The sequence below is a fragment of the Mustela nivalis genome (assembly GCF_964662115.1).
Source record: "Mustela nivalis genome assembly, chromosome: 12".
In the NCBI taxonomy this organism is placed as follows: domain Eukaryota; kingdom Metazoa; phylum Chordata; class Mammalia; order Carnivora; family Mustelidae; genus Mustela; species Mustela nivalis.
The window spans coordinates 5107731-5125438 of record NC_139031.1 but is presented as its reverse complement, the minus strand read 5'-3'; the positions used below and the strand labels follow the sequence as shown (position 1 = coordinate 5125438).

The window sequence follows — 17708 nt, the reverse complement described above, 5'->3', positions numbered from 1 at the left end:
CTCAGGCCGATCGGGAGACTGGTCTCAGGAATGACTAAATGCAGAAATTATTTATTAACAAGTGTTTATCAGACAGTCTTCCGAAATGTAGGATGAGTGGGAGAAACCAGAGGAGGCTTGGGAGAATTTTTAAAATACGTTAGAGCCACTGACGTCTTTATTCATTGAAACACGTGTCAGGGAACTTGTGTGTCTGGAACTGGGCATTCACAGGGGAGCCCCACGCTCCTCCCCAGTCTCAGGATAGGGCTGGGGGAGGAGAGAGACTGCAGAGGGGCCCGAGGGACCCACGGGGTCATGGAGATGAGCTCTGTCGTGAGAGTGGTGGTCGCGTGCCCACTCCCATTTATCACAATCTAACTGCACACTTCAACTTGGTGCACGGCACTGTATGTAAGCTATAGGTCAATAAATCCGAGCCCAGAGTGACCCACCAGCCACCGCCCATCCCCATACCTTAAGAGAGAAAAAAGAAAAACGTACAATCTGCAGAACACAGGGAAGATGTCTACATTATTGATCCTGGAATAGTGAATGTGCTTTCTCATGCAGTGGGAGTAGAATTTTCAGGAAGCAGCTGTGCAGTGTGGGTGATAGCTATACTCTATTTCCAGCAAAATGCTCTGGTTTTAGTCGCCCTCCTGGTGACGAAGTACCTGGTTACACCTATCCGATGGGGCACAGTTGTCCCTTCTTCCCCTTCCTGGGATCTGAAAGTCTGCACTTCACCTTCCAGGACCCAGCTAGAGGCACAGTGGCTACAGATCTAGGAGGAGAGATGTGTTGGACACCAAAAACCCAATTTCTCCCAAGGGTAAAACCCTAATAGTGTGAGCTGTCACAATCCTAAATTTCCTATCCCAAGGCCCTTTATTTGGATCAAGGTAATATTTAAATGATGACCATGAGAGACAGCCCGTGACACGAATCCCTGCTCTGAATTAGGGGATTACCGGTTTAGCTGATCTCAGAAAGGGCTCTGACGGCCCAGGAATGAAAAGAGAAATTCAGGTGCAGTAGGGATGTTCAGACAGAAACAGCTCTTGGATGAGGCCAGTTTGGGGAGCACTGGAGGGGGGACCCTAGGGAGGCACTTTGGGGGGGGGGGATACCCAGAGGTGCCCATGGGCTGAGGCCACGATTCCCCACCACCTCTCTATTAACTACCCGGTCTGTCCAGCCAAGCAGGAAATGCAGGGACCACTGAGCACCAAGAACATGGTGGATATTTAAATGTGGTGAAGAATGTGGATCACCGGCAGTTTATCTCAACCCGACATCCGTCCTCACCGGCACGCCAGACTTTGTCCAAGTGCCATTACCGAGGGCCCGAAAGTACCAGAAGCTGGGTGATGTCAGGTTTGTTTCACTGGTAAATGCATTTTACAGAGCTCTTTTTTGACAGCATTCCAAGCAAGACATAGATGCAGGTCGCAGAACTTTGGATTAACCAGAGTCCTGAGGCATTTGGAATTACTGAAAAACACTCTTTGGATTTTTTTTTTTTTTTTTTTTTTTTTTTGCAATTGCACAATACTCTCTTATCTATCTCCATGAACGAAACTAGAGAAAGCTGACTTGGGGCATGGTGGGGGAGGGGGGGGACTGTTAGACTCAGTGTCTAGTTGGACCTTGGACAAGAAGGTCTAGAATTTTCTTTCTTCTTCTTTTTTAAAAATATTTTATTTATTTGAGAGAGAGAGTGCGTGCGCATGCACACGTGAGCAGGGAGAGAGGCAGAGAAACAAGCAGACTTCTGGCTGAGTGCAGAGCCTGACACAGGGCTGGACCCCAGGATCCTGAGATCATGACCGGAGCCGAAGGCAGAGGCTTAGCTGACTGCACCACCCAGATGTCCCCAGAATTTTCCTTTTAGATAGACGAACAGGAGGGGAAACGCTGAGTCCAAGTCAATCCACTCTAAGTACAGATTCCTGTCTCCTGTAAAGCCAGTCCTCAGAGCACGTAAGATGCTACTGAGAAGCCCTGAGGACCCCATTCAGTGGGCTGCGGTGGGGCCCAGGAAGGCATAGTCTGTAACGAGCCCCCAGAGCCACCCTTTGAGAAACACTCGGCGCTCTGGTCCACGGACAGAGGCTTTTCCTCCCCATTTAGAAGACAGTGGAAGCAGGGAGGCAGGAGGGGGGGGGCGGGGCGGGGAAGTGAGTGATTATTCTCATCTACCAAGTAGAGATCTGGGAAGAAGAGGAAAAACAAATTCTGTACGTGGTGGCGTGGCCCAATGTCCCCTCTATGCAGCCAGAAGAAGGAACAAGTCCTTCTGGGGAGAGCTGCCAGGTGGCCGCTAACAAGGCCTACAGGGACATTCTGACGCTGGCCCAAGGGGCCTGGAGGAGAGGGGTCCCCAGGTCCTTGAGTGGGGCACTCAGAGCCCCTCAGCCCACCCCAGGCCGGGATGGAGCACGCCCCTCCCCCACCAAGACCCACCTTCTTCCCAAGTGTCCCCCCGGAGTTTGTGTTGGAAGACCAACCGGTAAGCGCATTTCCAGGCTCTGCGATTTCAGCAGATAAGTGTGGGATGACTCAGAGCGAGTGGGTGGTGACAGATGCCTGCAGTGAGCTCTGAGCCAGGCCTGGCTGGTTCTGGGTAAGCGCCTGGCTTGGGTCTTGGCCTAACGTGAAGGGCGAATCCCACCAGGGGATAGAGCGCTCTGGATTCTGAGCGGAAAATCTGTTCAAACGGATCACTCCCTAGTCCAGCCCCCTCCTACCCAGCCCGGCTCAGCACAGCACCAGCAGCAGGGTCTTCAAGAAGCCCTGGGCACCTGTGTCGGAAGTCAGAACCCATGTGTTTGAGGGGTCCATGTGGGTGTCGTGCCAGGCCTCCCCCCAGCGTCTGGGTGCTAGGAGTTGCCCTGTCTCCTTTGTCTGCCAGGCCTTAAAAACACAGCATTCCTGCTCGCTACTAAAATGCAGACACCCCTCCAAGGACACACCCAGATGCCCTTCTGGCTCAGTCTTGACTCCTTTGTCTTCAGGGCCTGGCAGAGACGCCTTATGGTGAGGAGGTCCCGTTATCCAGAAAACTCACCTTTCTGTCACAGCCGCATCGGGCAGTAGCAGGTACCAGCAATATAGCGCTTGAAGAATCATAGTTATCATTAATTTGACTTTTCAGATGAGCAGAAAGCACCCTTCTGATCTTTTTTTTTTTTTTAGATTTTATTTATTTATTTTGAGAGAGCAAGCACAAGCAGGGGGAGGGTCAGAGAGAGAGAGAGAGAGAGAGAGAGACTCTCAAGCAGATTGTGCTGAGCGGGAGCCTGACGTGGGGTTCAATCCCACGACCCTGAGAGCATGACCCAAGCTGAAATCAAGAGTCGGACGTTCAACCAACTGAGCCACCCAGACGCCCCCACCCTTCTGATCTTACTGGTGAAAATATTTCTAAAACTGTCCTCATACATCTCAAAGCTTTGATAAGAAGCACAAGGTAGGCAGGGTCTAACAGCCAGATGGCCACGGTTTGTGGGAAGTGCCAGGCCTCTACCTCCAGCAGCCCCAGACGGAAGGGCAGGGCCAGGACAGGACGGTGGCAGCAAGGCCCAGGCCTGATGCTCTCTCCAGGAAGGCGCCCTTTCACACCTTGTGTTCTGCCCTCTTTTTTCCTTCTGGAGTCCCAATACGGCTCATGGGAGATTCTGCCTGTTGCCCCTGGTTAAGGGGAAGGCCGTACGCTGTCCTGTCACTATGCAAGGGTAACATTCTGCCTGTCTCCTCACGACCTTTTCCTGAACACAGGCCACTCCAGCTCAGCCTTCCACCTTAGAAGTCTCCAAAACCCCAAAGGCCCCCAAGTGTCTGCCCCAAGTTTACGTCCAGCCATCAAAGTGTGACTCTGAATGTGGTTCAGCCAATGGAGCTCGCAAAGCAAGGACAAGGTCTGCATTTAAGGTCAAATACATGAGCTGTTTGGGTTATGTGAAAAGGAAGAGCCCCACAGAGTTTTCTTGGTGCTTTGTCTTACTTCTCCTCAGCTCCTGTTTCTGTATCTGGTTCTCTCTGCAAGAAGCAGCAAAACCCTGTCCTCGGGGCTCTCAAACCTCGGCAGTCTGCCCGAACCAAAAAGAAAAGGTAGAGCAGCCTGGGAGAGAATGAGGAGCCCTGACTCCACAGCCTCCGTTCTACCCTCCTCGGGCCGCCTAGAGTCCCTCATCATGCTGGGAGCCCCCCAACACAGCAGCGGGGTAACTGTGGGGCGGAGGGCTGGCTCTGCTTCGACGTGCTGGGTGTCTGTTCTCTTATTCTCTGGAACCTGCCGGCGCCTCTCTAACTCACGAGTGACTAAGGAGATGAAGCCATTATTACCAGGCAGATGGCAGACTCCGGTAAAAGCAGACGTGAAGCAATAAAATACCACCACATACCTCACTCGCAAAGCAAAATCAAAACAAGAACCCGAGTCTGGTTTTGTTTTCTACTGTCTCCCTACTTCCCTCTATCGCTCTATCTTAGGGCAAAAAGATGCCAAAGGCGATTGAGAAAGGAAAGGAATGTATGATCCGAGGAAGACAGGGCAGACATGCCAGTGTGACCTTCAGGAGACGGCGGCGGCAGGGAACCACACTGAGCCGGCAGACAGCTGTGTCCGTATGCAGCGCGCGAGGCGGGAGGGACGGGGTGAGCCTGACCAACTCCAAGGACAGGTTGGCTGCCGCCTGCCTGAAGCGGCGGAACCCACAGCCCTCTGGCCTTGATTTCCTGGTGAATAACCGAAGGGATAAGACCTGCAGAATTCTATCTGAAAACCGATCGCTTCAAGGCCCTGCTTTGGGAGGACTTCGCTGGGGTCAGTGCGGGGCAACAGACCGCTCCCCAGTGGGAAGAGGCTGGCTACCATGAGCATCTATCTGCTGCAGGTGGGGAACTAGCCCTTGTCAGCGGGTTTCCCCCAGTCCTGTGAGCTCGTATGGCCATCTCCAGTGTCAGAAGAATGAACAGTCCCAGAAAGGTGAAATGATTTGCCTACGGTCCCCAGCACGACACAGGCTAAAGGTCAAGACCAACTCCCAAGTCCAATGCTACGGGTTTGTGGGTTTGAGGAGGCAGCTTTGCCAGGTCCTTGAGCATCGGGTGCTTATGATTACACCCTTCTCAAAACCCCAAATTTTAGTTCTTGAGGTCAGAGCTCTGGACTCCGTCATTAACCTCTTTTAGGGCTCTAGCCTTAAGTCATGCTCATGGAAAAGAAGTTTGTCAGGGAGAGGAAAGGTTTACCAGAGACACAGAAAGCCCGTGGATTCACACTGTCAGCCCTGGTGGCAGAACAGCAAGTCCTCGGGGTCTTTGGGCTGGGAAAGTGTAGGGCCTCGGAGGTCCTGCTTGGTCGCCATGACATGGTGGCGGCTAAGACACACGTTTTCACTGTTGGAAGTTTGCCATGTGCTCAAACAGTGCAGTGCGGGGGAGGGGGCATGGGGGCTGCTACTTTGCAGTCAGAGGACCTGAATCTGAACCCTAGTCTGTCATACACCAGCTACGTAATCTCGGCAAATGGTTCAAGTTCACAGAGCCTCAATTTCCTCCTGTATAAAATGAGGCAAACCTCCCAGGATTATCATGAGAACTAAGAAAATAACTAATACCCATGAAAATGCCATGTGCGGCACCTGGTGCCTAATACATGGTCAATAAATATTTACCAAAGCGTAAAGCGTTAATAGCAATGATACAGAGTCAAATCCCTGTAAGAAATGAAAACCTTAACTGACCATAGGGAATTACCAATTGAATGAATCCACCTACTAGAACGAACTGAACACCACTTAATACAAAATAAAGCACAGAAAAAGCACAGGCAGGAGCCCATCTAAGCCCACAGGCTGTGTATGAAGGAATAGTAAGGGGGTTTTTGAGAAGGTACAGGGCAAGACTCGTCCGTGCGGGCGGCCTGTGGGAGGACAGACGGCGACACTTTTTAAAGATGTTTTAAAAAAAAATTTACTTATTTGACAGAGAGAGACACAGCATGAGAGGGAACACAAGCAGGGGGAGCAGGAGAGGGAGAAGCAGCTTCCCGCTGAGCAGGGAGCCGGATGGGGGCTCGATCCCAGAACGCTGGGATCATGACCTGAGCTGAAGGCAGATACTTAATGACTGAGCCACCCAGGCGCCCCCAGACTGCAACACTTTTAAAGGAAGAGGAAAGTATATGGTTTGAAAGAGAACAGTGAGGAGGTTGGAAAAATCCAAGGATTCTATTAGCTAAGAGCTGAGCTGAGATCAGGAGGCAAAATTAAAAGGTCCATTTTCAGGGACCCCGGCTGGCCAGTACTACTGACAAGGCCAAGCATCACGCTCACCGTGGCTGGACCCTGCTAGTCGTGCGGCACTCGAGAGTTTGTGTCCATGAAAGGGGTGACTTGGATACTGGTCTGGGGACCCATGCACAAGTCCATGACAAGGGGGGACATCTACCCAGCCATCCACAGTCTGCTCACCTCCCTCCTCCCCACGCCCCACGGTGAGAAGACCAGGCTGGGCCTTGGGCCACCCAGTTTCTTTCTCAGTTCAGCCCACGTGGCTGTAGGTGTGGCAAGAAGGCTGGATTTTTCAAAGACCCCTGCGGAGTGAATCTTACACTCAGCATCCTCTCGCATAAGAAAGGAGTCAATCCCGGCCTCCTAGGTCTCACTTTGGGCTAAAACAACCAAAAACAAACCTAACACCCCACCTTGGAGTTTTCCAGCCCTTGGAAGCTCCTGCTCAAACTACAGAAGCAGGAGAGCTGAGAGGCTGTACTGCCCTCCTCTCAGCGGAAGTGAGCCCGGCTGTTCTCGGAGTCAGCCTGGCTGAGAGGTGGACGGGCCCACGGGCACTGGTCCAATCTCGAGGCAATCTGTTCATCACTTCCCTAGGAAGCTTCCTGGGCTGACCGCTCGCACCCCTCCCGTCTGCCTCCACACTTCTCTTACCTAGCCACACCTGAGAGCACCGGGAAGGCCCTCCATTTATGTTTTGGGGTCTCCCCTGCACTCAGACATAAGCCTGTGTCCCGCTGTCCCCAGTCCCTCCATGTTGCCCCCTCCCAGCTGTCCCGCAGACCACCGGGCCCTGCCTTGGACACTTGGCGTCTGCCCCATCCCAGGCTTGACTCTCCACTGTTCCCCAAGTCTTGATCTAATATTCTGTTCTTGCCCCCACTAGATTATAAGTCCAGAAGCACAGAATCAAGCCTCATTCTTCTATTTTCCTGCCCCCGCTGCCCACACCCACCCCCCCATCACCAGGACTCAAGTACCAACCACAGACTGTGAGCTCAAGCTCGGTCCCAGATGACTAATTCAGGCCCTGGTTTATGGGGGGGGGGGTGTTGGGGGCGGCGGGAACCGAAACACTCAGCAGCCAGCTCGGAGTGCATGGCCCCCTGTCAGTGGCTTCGGAATCCAGCCCTCTCCAGCTGCAGCGCCGACCCCCTGGAAACTCGGGTTCTCAGCCCCCACCCTTCTCCTCGCGCCCAGGGAAGGGACAAGCCTCGGCTCAGTCCTGGGCGAGCGCCTCTCCCACCTTCCCCTCTTCCCTTCCCGCCCCACTCCCTCCCAGCTTCTGTTTCTTCCATGTGTTCTCCTTAAGTTCAAAAGCAACAAGTATGCCTCCCAGAGCGCACCCTCACCAGGCAGGGGACCGTTGACTCTGTGGTCCTGAGCCTTCCAAGGGACAACTCGGGGGGTGTCCCCAGGCTCCCCCATCATTACAGATCTTTTCTGTTCAGGACGAATATAACAAGTGATGACTGGGGCAGTGGGAGCAGAAAGCCGGGGGTGTCAACTCTGCTCAGATGTCAGCCGGGAACTGGAAGCCAAGGTGGCCGGAGAGCCGGGCCCAGGAGGGGCGGGGAGGGGGGGGTAGGGGGGTGGGGGGGTGGGAAGGGACAGAAGACAGGGAGGGAAGAGCCACGAACACGCCCCCACACACATACCACCTTCACGAGGAGCCTCTTTAAATCCCGAGGAAAAGTTACGTAAGGAGAAAACGTACAGCTCCGAGGTAGGGAAAGAACGCTGAGTTCCATGGCGGGGGCGGGGGGCGTTCAATTTAACAAGAGGCCCCCGCAGAACAAAGCAACAATTCGGGTGGGTCTGGCAAAGAGAGGAGACAAAAGCATCCTAAGGGGGAAAAGGCATCCACACAGAAACGCAGTCACCATGCACTCGGGGATCGGCTCGGGGAGGGAGTCCGCTTACTCAGCCCCAAGTGGTCCTGGAGGTCTCTGCCTGCGGCTGCGGACGGCAGGTGCCCGGCTGCAGGACGCTGGCCCACGGGACTCCGGTGCTGCAGACCCAGCGCTCCCAGGGCTCCAGGATCCGACAATTCCGGATGCCGGCTCCGGCTCCGGAGGCCCATGAGAGAAGGGGTTTCCCAGCCCCCTCAGCACAGCCGAGTTCTAGGGCTCGGCTGCTCCCGGAGCCGCCACCGCCGCACGTCTGCAACAGATGGGGACCGGGGCTGGGCGTGTTCCCAGTCCCCCGAGCGGCACACCGCGCGGACGGCAGACAGCATGAGCTGGCCCGAGACAGCGCAGGCGACAGTCTTGTTGGCTGGAGCCGCTGGGCTGCTCAACACGCAGGCAGAGCGCGGGCAGATCCCCTCCGTGACGGGCCCGCAGCCAACTGTCATTACCACCTGTGCCAGCGGCTGCTGGGGAGGCAACTCCTTACTACACAGGCAAGTGAGCAGGAGGGAGGGCAGAGCCGCGGCTCTTAAAAAGACAGGCAGCAGGACAGATGAAGGCAGGCCGGCCGATGATGCAGCAGGGGCCCTGCTCGGTCCCCATGACACAGCTTCAGGGGACACAGCCCAGGGCTGCAGCAGCCTCGACTCCCTGGGGAGTCCTGCGCTTGGAATACGGAGAATGCAGCCTTCTCTGGGGCAAGGATCCCGGCGGAGGCCCTTCCCACAGGCTCTGCTGGGGAACTTCCCTTTGGAAACCGGGCCTCCACCCGGCCCTCACAACCTGCAGCTTCTGGAAGGCAACACGGTCCCTCCCTGTACAAGCAGCCTCGGCTTGTTTTCCATGATCCTGAGGCTTTGACATCCTCCGCCTTGCTGACCCAGGCAGGACTGCCCGCCCTGGGTCAGCCACTCCCTGGAGAGAGTGAATGGCTCACCTAGGAGCCTGCCTTTCAGACGCAAACCAGATCACCCGGAGTGCACACACCCTGACCTCCTCCCTCCCGGCTCAGGTGGTTCAAACCCGTCAATCCCAAACCCACTGGCCCTGCCTCACCCGCACCTTACCTCAGCGACCACAGTAAAGGCCCCTGCCTTGTCCACCCCTCCCGCCTCACACCTCCTGGCCCAGACCTGTGCCTCTCTGCCTGGTCCCGCCTGGCATGCGGAGCCCCGTCTCTAGGACCTAGTATGGTCAAGTTCTTCCTTCATGAGAGTCACTGGGTGTCTGCGTGTCTTACCGTCCCTGATGAAAATGAATCCTGGGTAGCCTTTGATGTGGCAGACAAAGGCAGGAGAGATATTTATATTAAATTTCCGGACGACCTACAGCCCACTGACAAGTCCTTGCAACAGGCAGAGGGACATTCCTCTAGGGACTCAACCGCCGAAGGTTGATACTTTGCTAAGGGCAAAAGGCAATCCTAGCCCAACCCCAGGATCCTGTAAATCTACTTTAAAGTATAAAAATTCCTTTGGAAATTTCCTTTATCCCTAAACCCCCAAAGATAGGTCTTGGCCATCACCTCCCAAGCATATGACCCACCATCCTTCTAAAGAATGTCAGAACGCGGGTTTGACTGGACAGTAATAAACCTTTCCCCACCATAGCTAGTCCCCTCCAGGTCCTGGAAAGCTTGCTTCCAAATTCCTTAGAGATTATGCTATCCCTAACCCCCTCCCAACTTGAAAGTACATAATTGGGACACTCTTCAGGACCCATGGCGCTCTTTCTGCCCCTGGGACCTGTCCCTGTGCTTTAATAAAATCACCTTTTTGCACCAAAGATGTCTCAAGGATTTTTTCTCTGTGGTCGGCTTTGAACCCTAACGTCTTCCCTACATCACTGTCACACACGTCCCTGGGGAGTGCGCAAGCTGGTTAGGAAGAAAATGGATTAGGAGAAAACAGGGGTGGGCGGACCTCCTGGCTCCTACGCTGATGTGGAAGAGCGCAGGACTCTTGATCTTACAGTTGTGAGTTCAAGACCCACTTTGGGTGTGGAGATTACTTATAGACATTTAAAAATCTTAAAAAAAAAAAAAAGGAGAAAATGAGGGTCCTCACGTCAGCAAGGTTCACCTTTAAACTCACTAATGACTTGGACTTTTCAGCAGGGGAGAAATTGCTTCGAAAGACAGTGAGCAACTCAGGGCCGCAGGTCTACAGGCCGAGGTGATGTCTCCCAGGAAGAATCTGAGCTGGCAGATATGTGGTTCAGGAAAGGGTGACCTCTGTGAATGACCTCTGGGGTGACCCAGGATGCTTCATGGGGAGAAAGGAACGCTGCACGGCTTCCAAGGCTCATGAAAAGACAGCTAAGAGTTTGGGACTTCGGGGTTGGAAGTCTGTGGCTTTCTCAAGGTTCCTTTCTGCCCAGAGGGTACGGGCTGGTCCCTGGAACCCAGTGGTCCATTCTGAGGTCTGAAGAGGGATCAGAGGCATTGGGCATGGGGCCAGGATCTTCCTGGGCACTAGGAATCCTGGGACCTACCTGGGAAAGTCACCTAAACCTGAACACTGTTTTCCTGACTGTAGAATGAGCAACATTCTCACCTAAAGGACCAAAATGCAGACATTCTGTGACCATAGCTCAGATCCAGGCCATTTCCCTGAATCTCAGGTCTTCCTCTGAGAAAATAATCTCAGTGAGAACACTCACCCTGCACATCTCCCAGGGGTGCTGCTGGGATAACGGACGAGCAAGCATCTGGACAAAAATAAGCAGCAGCTCGGGCTGTACAGGGTAACTCTGGAACCAGAGGGCCAAGTTAGCGTAAACTCATGGCTTAGCAAAAAGCTGGTGCTGCTTAGTGACGAGTGGAGCCCCCTTGGCCCCCCGCCCCAGCTCTGGGACTAGTGGTCCACTAGAGACCCAGCCAACCACAATATTTCCTCCCGCTGGTTCTGGAACTTTCCTTGCTGGGTTAGCTAGGCTTGTTTTATCTTGTGCTTTATTCCAAAGTATACAAATAAGCCTGAGAAAAAAGCCTAATTAGTTTTGCTTGGAATGGCTGCAGATGCCAGAGAAATGGGCTTCACCACGCAGAGCGTTGGGTGGCATCTACACTAGGCAACAAGTGCCTGCGGATGACTGGTGGGGTGTGAGTGGCCTCCTGCGGTTCTGACCACCAGCGATCCCACGGGCCGGGCACCTGGCATCAGAGCTTGAGGAGCATCAACCGCCCCTCTCCAGCCTGCAAGCCTCCAACCCCCAAAATGCTTATTGCTTTCACCTGCATGGGTCCTGCTCCCCAAATCTCCACTGTGCCCTGTGTCCCTGCTTCCTCCTCAGGCTCAGAGCTTTTCCACTGACTCCCAACTCCATGCTCCCCTGAAGGAGAGGCCCGGGGCATCAAAGACATTCGTACAGCTGAAGACCACCATCCATCTCCATCGACCGATCTCTGGTCTTGGGGCTGTCCCTGCCCGTGGGACATCATCCCCTCTGACTCACCTCTCCCGCATGAATCTTCCTAAACGCGGCTCTCTCAGCATTGCCCTCAGCACCCTCACCAGACCCAGAAAGACAAAGCAAAAAACAATATTCAGGCAAAACCCAGAACACTAGCTCCACACCGCCTGCCGAACAAAGCCACATTCTGCAGTAAAGGAAACCGGGCCCACGACGGCCTGGCCCGCGGCCACCCCACCTTCCAGCTGCTCCACTTGCACAAACCTGTCACCCAGGGTCCTCGTGGGCCCCGCGGCCCCCCACGCCCGCACACTACCGATTCCACAGTTTCGCATCCAGAGTCCTCGTGGGTCCTCTCTACTCCTGACGGGCTTTGCCCCCCAACACCCGTAGGTGACTCCCCGGCATCTCTCCCAGAACGGATTTCTAGAGTGTCCTCTAGTGCTGGGTTCTCTTAACTTGCACAACAGGTAAATGGGTAAAGTAATAATTTTATTTATTTATTTATTTATTATCAACAAGGAACTTGTAACTCAGAGAGGCTGAGTTGCCAAGGTTAAGGACACAGCAGGGACAGCGCCAGGATTTAATCACGGGTGCATCCCCTCCAGAGCCAGGCTGGGTTCTGCACTGTTTTACTAGGCTCACACCCCACCGCCTTGTGTTTATTTCTTTTGCTTATTTGTATCTTCTGGTTTCTATCTGCAGCACAGGCTTATTTATCGCGTGATTAAAAATAAGAGGATATGGGGCGCCTGGGTGGCTCAGTTGGTTAAGTGACTGCCTTTGGCTCAGGTCATGGTCCCAGAGTCCCGGGATCGAGTCCCGCATCAGGCTCCCAGCTCCACGGGGAGTCTGCTTCTCCTCTGACCTTCTCACCTCTCATGCTCTCTCTCACTGTCTCTCTCTCAAATAAATAAATAAAACCTTTAAAAATAAATAAATAAAAATAAGAGGATATGCTCATTCTTGAAGTTGGAAAGTTCCCTTTTAGGGGTCTGTCTCAAAGAAAATCCGAAATGCAAGTGGAGGTTCGTGCACAGCGGTGGGGCACGCAGCCGCGGGGAGGGCTCTGACGCCCCCACCATGTGCGATGCGGAGTTCCTGTCGAGTGTGCTCTGATGAAGCCATGCGCCGCGGGGTAAGGAAATGACAGCGAATCACGGCCGTGCCTTCAAAGGCTACAAGTAACATGGGAAATGTGACAGGAAAACCCCAAATTGTTCCTGCATGACCTCAGCTGTGTAAGAGCCACCGAAGGCTAGAAACACTCACCCAGCCCCCGCCCGCCCCAGTCATGGGTAACGGACCTGGGTTCGACTTCTGAGAACCCCAGGAATCCATCACAGACCTTGCCGGATCCCAGGCCACCTTCAGCCGCGAGCCCACACGCCAAATGCCGCACACCAGCCTCGTCCGGTGATGAGGCACCAAGTGCAGGAAAGCAGCCAGCCCTAACTGCAAAGGGACTCCCAGCCCCACGTCCACACTGGCCACGGCACCGGGTCCGTGCGTCACGCTGCTCGCGGAAGCCGGCGGACCGACAGCAGCTGCTCAGCAAAGCCTTATCTCCTTCCTCTTGCAGGTGGCGGGTGCTGGCCTGTGCTCAATCCTGGGGCTGCCGGAGCTACGCGTGGGGAAGCCAGGGACACCGAACCCACAGGGCTCCCCGGGCCCGGCGCCCAGCTCCTGGCTGCACGAGCTGCATGTGGATTTCAGCCGGGAGCTCGGCAGCCCGGAAGAGGGGGCATGGCACGGTGGTAGCACGGAGTTGGCTTAGCCGTTGTTGGAAACAGATGTCCTGGAGGGATGCTGATGGGTGGGGCACGTCACTTTGGGATCCCATTCCTACAGCCTTCCTGCATCTGTTGGCGCTCTGCAGTATGTTGGGGGCAGTCTGGTAGCTCCTAGAACATTCCAGCTAGGAATCAAGATGACAAAGAGGACGACTCAGCACATCCAACATCCTTACTGAAATCTACACCAGAAGACTTCTGTATCAGCTCAGGAAATGTCAGAGCTCTTTTCTCTCGGTGGGGTGAGTGGTGTTCAAGGTTAAGGTCATGCTAGCTCAGGCTGGCTCAGTACGGACGGCACGGGCACCAGCACCTCCGAGTAAGCCAGCTAGAAAATCCACCCAAGGTGGCGGCAAGACTTCCTTTGAGCTACAGGAATAGGTTGTACCTGCCGCCTAAAATCATCTGTGGGATCAGAGAGGGAGACAAACCACAAGAGACTCTCAATCATAGGAAACAAACTGAGGGTTGCTGGAGGGGAGGCGGGTCGGGGGAGGGGGTCACTGGGGGATGGCAGTGAGGGGGACACGTGATGTGATGAGTACCGGTGTCACTTGCAATTGATGAATCACTGACCTCTACCTCAGAAGCCAACAATACATTATATGTTAACTGAATTTAAATTAAAAGAAATAAGTTTTATTTTTTTTTAAAGATTTAATTAATTTATTTGACAGAGAGAAATCACAAGTAGGCAGAGAGAGAGAGGAGGAAGCAGACTACCTGCTGAGCAGAGAGCCCGATGTGGGACTCGATCCCAGGACCCTGAGATCATGACCTGAGCCGAAGGCAGCGGCTTAACCCACTGAGCCACCCAGGCGCCCAAGAAATAAGTTTTAAAATAAACAAATAAAACAAAATCATCTGTGCACATGGAGGCCGCATGGGCGGGCCGGAGGTAAATAAGACACACGCTTTGGCAAACTCCGGTCTGAGATTTCCTTTCATAGTAACAAACCGCCTGGTACCAAGGCTGGAGGGGGACACACGGCCTCACTCGCCTCCAGCACTGGAGGCCGTCACAGTGCACCAGGGCACCGGATGTCTGTCGGCTCAGACACATGTGCCCTGCCGCCCCTCACCAGGTGAGGAGCTCGGCAGCCCCTGGACTGTGAGCTCACGTGCAGCCCATGTGCTCCCATGCCCTGGTTTCCATGGAGAGGAACCAGAACCAAACCCAGTCCCCCTAAGGGTAACCCTGTCTCCATCCTTCACAGCCAAGTTCTGGACTCCCAAAGGTCTGCGGAGACTTAGACGACTTCATGGAGCCGCACGTGCAGATCTGCCCTCGGGCCTCCGTCTCCCCGACCTAAGTGCGGGGCAGGCCCCGAGCCCCCTCCCCACAGAAGCCAGCACCGTGTGCAGACCGGGGTGCGTTAGGGTCCACCACCTGCCTGTTGTGGGGCAGCTCCTAGCTCCCAGCTAAGCCAGCGAGCAGAGGAGCTCTACATCCAGGCGACCTGTTGGGAAGTGACCTGCGCCCCAGGCCACGCAGCTGGGTGCCAAGAGGGCCAGGACCTTGACCTCTGAATGGACAAGGAAGGGCTTGGCCCTGCCTGCCCGAAAGCTCGCCAGGCTCGTTCCCATGGCCCCATGGTGACCTCTCCAGACTCAGTCTGAACGAGTCCAAGGTGTGGAAGGTCCGGAGAACAGACGGTGGGCAGGGAAGGACCGGCCATCGGTGCCGGCGGCCAAAACGGTGATGCACATGGAGGCCGCATGGGTGGGCCGGAGGTAAATAAGACACACGCATGCACACTTGCACGCACATCCGCACACTAACATATTTGCCTGTCAAAGCCTGTGTGGACCTCTCTTCCTCTCAGGTTCTTCTCTGAGGCCACCTCCAGCCCCACAAAGACTCCCCCACGTCTCCTGTCCCGGTTCCTCCACCGTCCACCGCGGTAGCTTCTCGGGCCCGCCCCGTGGCTCTGGGGCAGTACACACTGGTGTGAACACTGCACGGCCTCTGTGTCATCCAGGGTCCCTGGCCGGCCAAGGAGAACGCGCTTCAGATCCAAGAAGGGGGAGTCCAGCACCCAGATGCCGTGTCCTCGCCTTCCACAGAAACCCCTCGGCACCTGGGAAGCCTGATTTCCTTTATCATTTTGTCGTTAAGAACAGGATGGGCGTGAGGAGCCTGGGGGGTTCAGTGGGTTAAAGCTTCTGCCTTCAAGCTTGGGTCATGATCCCAGGGTTCTGGGATCAAGCCCCACATCGGGCTCTCTGCTCAGCGGGGAGCCTGCTTCCTCCTCTCTCTCTGCCTGCCTCTCTGCCTACTTGTGATCTCTGTCAAATAAATAAATAAAATCTTTAAAAACAAAAACAAAACAAAAAGAATAGGATGGGCGTCTCCCTTAACCCCATCCATGTTCCCTTGGTCTGTCCCCGCAGCCCTCCATGGCTCTTGCTCCACACCTCTTGGGGGTCCCTCTTCTACCGAGAAATACTCATAGAGCCCCCAGCTACAGAACACAAGAGAAACAGAAGACAGAGAGCCCTGACCTCGGGGACTTGTGTTCTGGCTGGGAGAAAAGTCAGGGAGACAAGGAACAAGCAAGTTTAGGGTTGATACTGTACAGACAGCAGCCTCCGTAGAAGTTTCCAGCAGTGACAGCTTTGGAAGCAAAAGTGCTTCCTGGGGCACCTGGGTGGCGCAGTTGTTAAGCGTCTGCCTTCAGCTCAGGTCATGATCCCAAGGTCCTGGGATGGAGCCCCGCATCAGGCTGCCTGCTCGGCGGGGAACCTGCTTCTCCCCCTCCCCCTGCTTGTGTTCCCTCTCTCTCTCTCTGTCAAATAAATAAATAGATAAAATCTTTGGTGGGGGGGGGGGGGAAGAAGAGCTTCCTGAAAAGAGTAAGGTTGAGGCTGAGGGTTTGAGAGGTAAGCAGGAGCAGGTTAAGAAAAGCTGGCATGGACGCGTCCTCGCACTTGTAAGGCTCCCCAGTACAAGCTCTCTCTCCCGTCCCTGGACACTCTGCCAATGGAAGACTCCCGGCCACCAGAGCGTCTCTCTAAGCCCAAAGCCAGGCTCAGCGCAGTCACAGCTGAATGCCGAGGGGCTGAGCTCGGCCATGTCTGGCAGGTGCTCCAGTTCTGAACGTCTGTGACCTAAAACAACCTCAAAGCCACCACAGGACAGAAGGCTCTGGGCTGCCCAGGTGGGAGCAGGCAGGCTGCAGCCGAGCACGCAGCAGTCTTCCCAATTTAATTGAACCAACACAAATCACACTGGGGCATAAAGCAATTTTCTCCTCCAGACTGCCCTCCACAGCCTTGCCCCCAGGCGTGTCCTCTCTCCGGCCGGACTCGTCTTCCTGGGCGGACCATGAAGGGTAAGAGTCTCCACTCGTCCTTCCAAGCAGATGCCACTTGCCTGTAGATTCCATTTCCGGTTCGGCCATTGACGAGCACCGTGACCTTGGATAAGCTCAGAACCTCTCTGTGCCTCAATTTCCTCTTCTGTAAAATGGGATTAAAATAACCATACCTGGGGCGCCTGGGTGGCTCAGTGGGTTAAAGCCTCTGCCTTCGGCTTGGGTCATGATCCTGGGGTCCTAGGATGGAACCCCGCATCGGGCTCTCTATTCGGCAGGGAGACTGCTTCCTCCTCTCTCTCTGCCTGCCTCTCTGCCTACTTGTGATCTCTGTCTGTCAAATAAATAAATAAAATCTTAAAAAAAAATAATAACCATACCTGCCCCACAGGGTTGCCATAGGTGACGTAGGTAAACAGAGACACACGTAGGTGCGTCCACACATTTGTTTTCTAAATACAGAGACACGGCTTGGCACATAGCGTGGGCTCAGGGTGTGCTGGCTCTGAGTCTCGAGGGGGGTGAACAGGGCCCGGGAGCTGACAGGAACCAGCAGCCAGGGAGGCAGGAGGGTCCATGTTAATGACGTGTGACGCAGGTGTCACAGGAGCCCGACCTGGCATCTCATGCTACAGCAATTGCCGTTGGAGACAGAGCCTCAGAGACTGAACGTTAGGGCCAAGTTGGAAGTGGTGAAAGGTAATCAAGGGAAAGTTCCAGAAACACACGCCTGCGATCACCTCTGGGGCGGGCCTGGGGCTGGAGCTGAACTGGGGTTGCCCAACAGGAGTCTCTGGCAACGGAAGGGGCAGCAGGACCTGGAGACGGGCTTGGATATGCCCGCCACCTCCTTGACTGGACCCATGGTCCAGGGTTCAAGGAGCCGTCCCCTGCTGACACAGACACAGGCTCTGCCCTGGAGAAGCTTTTGATTCCTGAGGTGGGAACCAGGCATGGAGCCGCAGAACACGCTCACGGGATGACTCGACG

At 54.7% G+C, this 17708-nt stretch overlaps 1 protein-coding gene across 6 annotated transcripts in view; it reads right to left on the bottom strand.

Moving 5' to 3' along the window:
• PRKAG2 (protein kinase AMP-activated non-catalytic subunit gamma 2) overlaps positions 1-17708 on the bottom strand; it is a 245239-nt gene that overhangs the window by 188221 nt on the left and 39310 nt on the right. The window contains exon 1 of one of the 6 annotated variants that reach the window (XM_082693438.1): positions 8205-8808. The exons of 4 other annotated variants lie outside the window; for them this stretch is intronic. The gene's annotated coding sequence lies outside the window, so the exon portion shown is untranslated. Of the gene's footprint in view, positions 1-656; positions 762-8204; positions 8809-17708 lie in introns of those variants that run through there. One more of the 6 variants, XM_082693439.1, reaches the window with a different exon arrangement.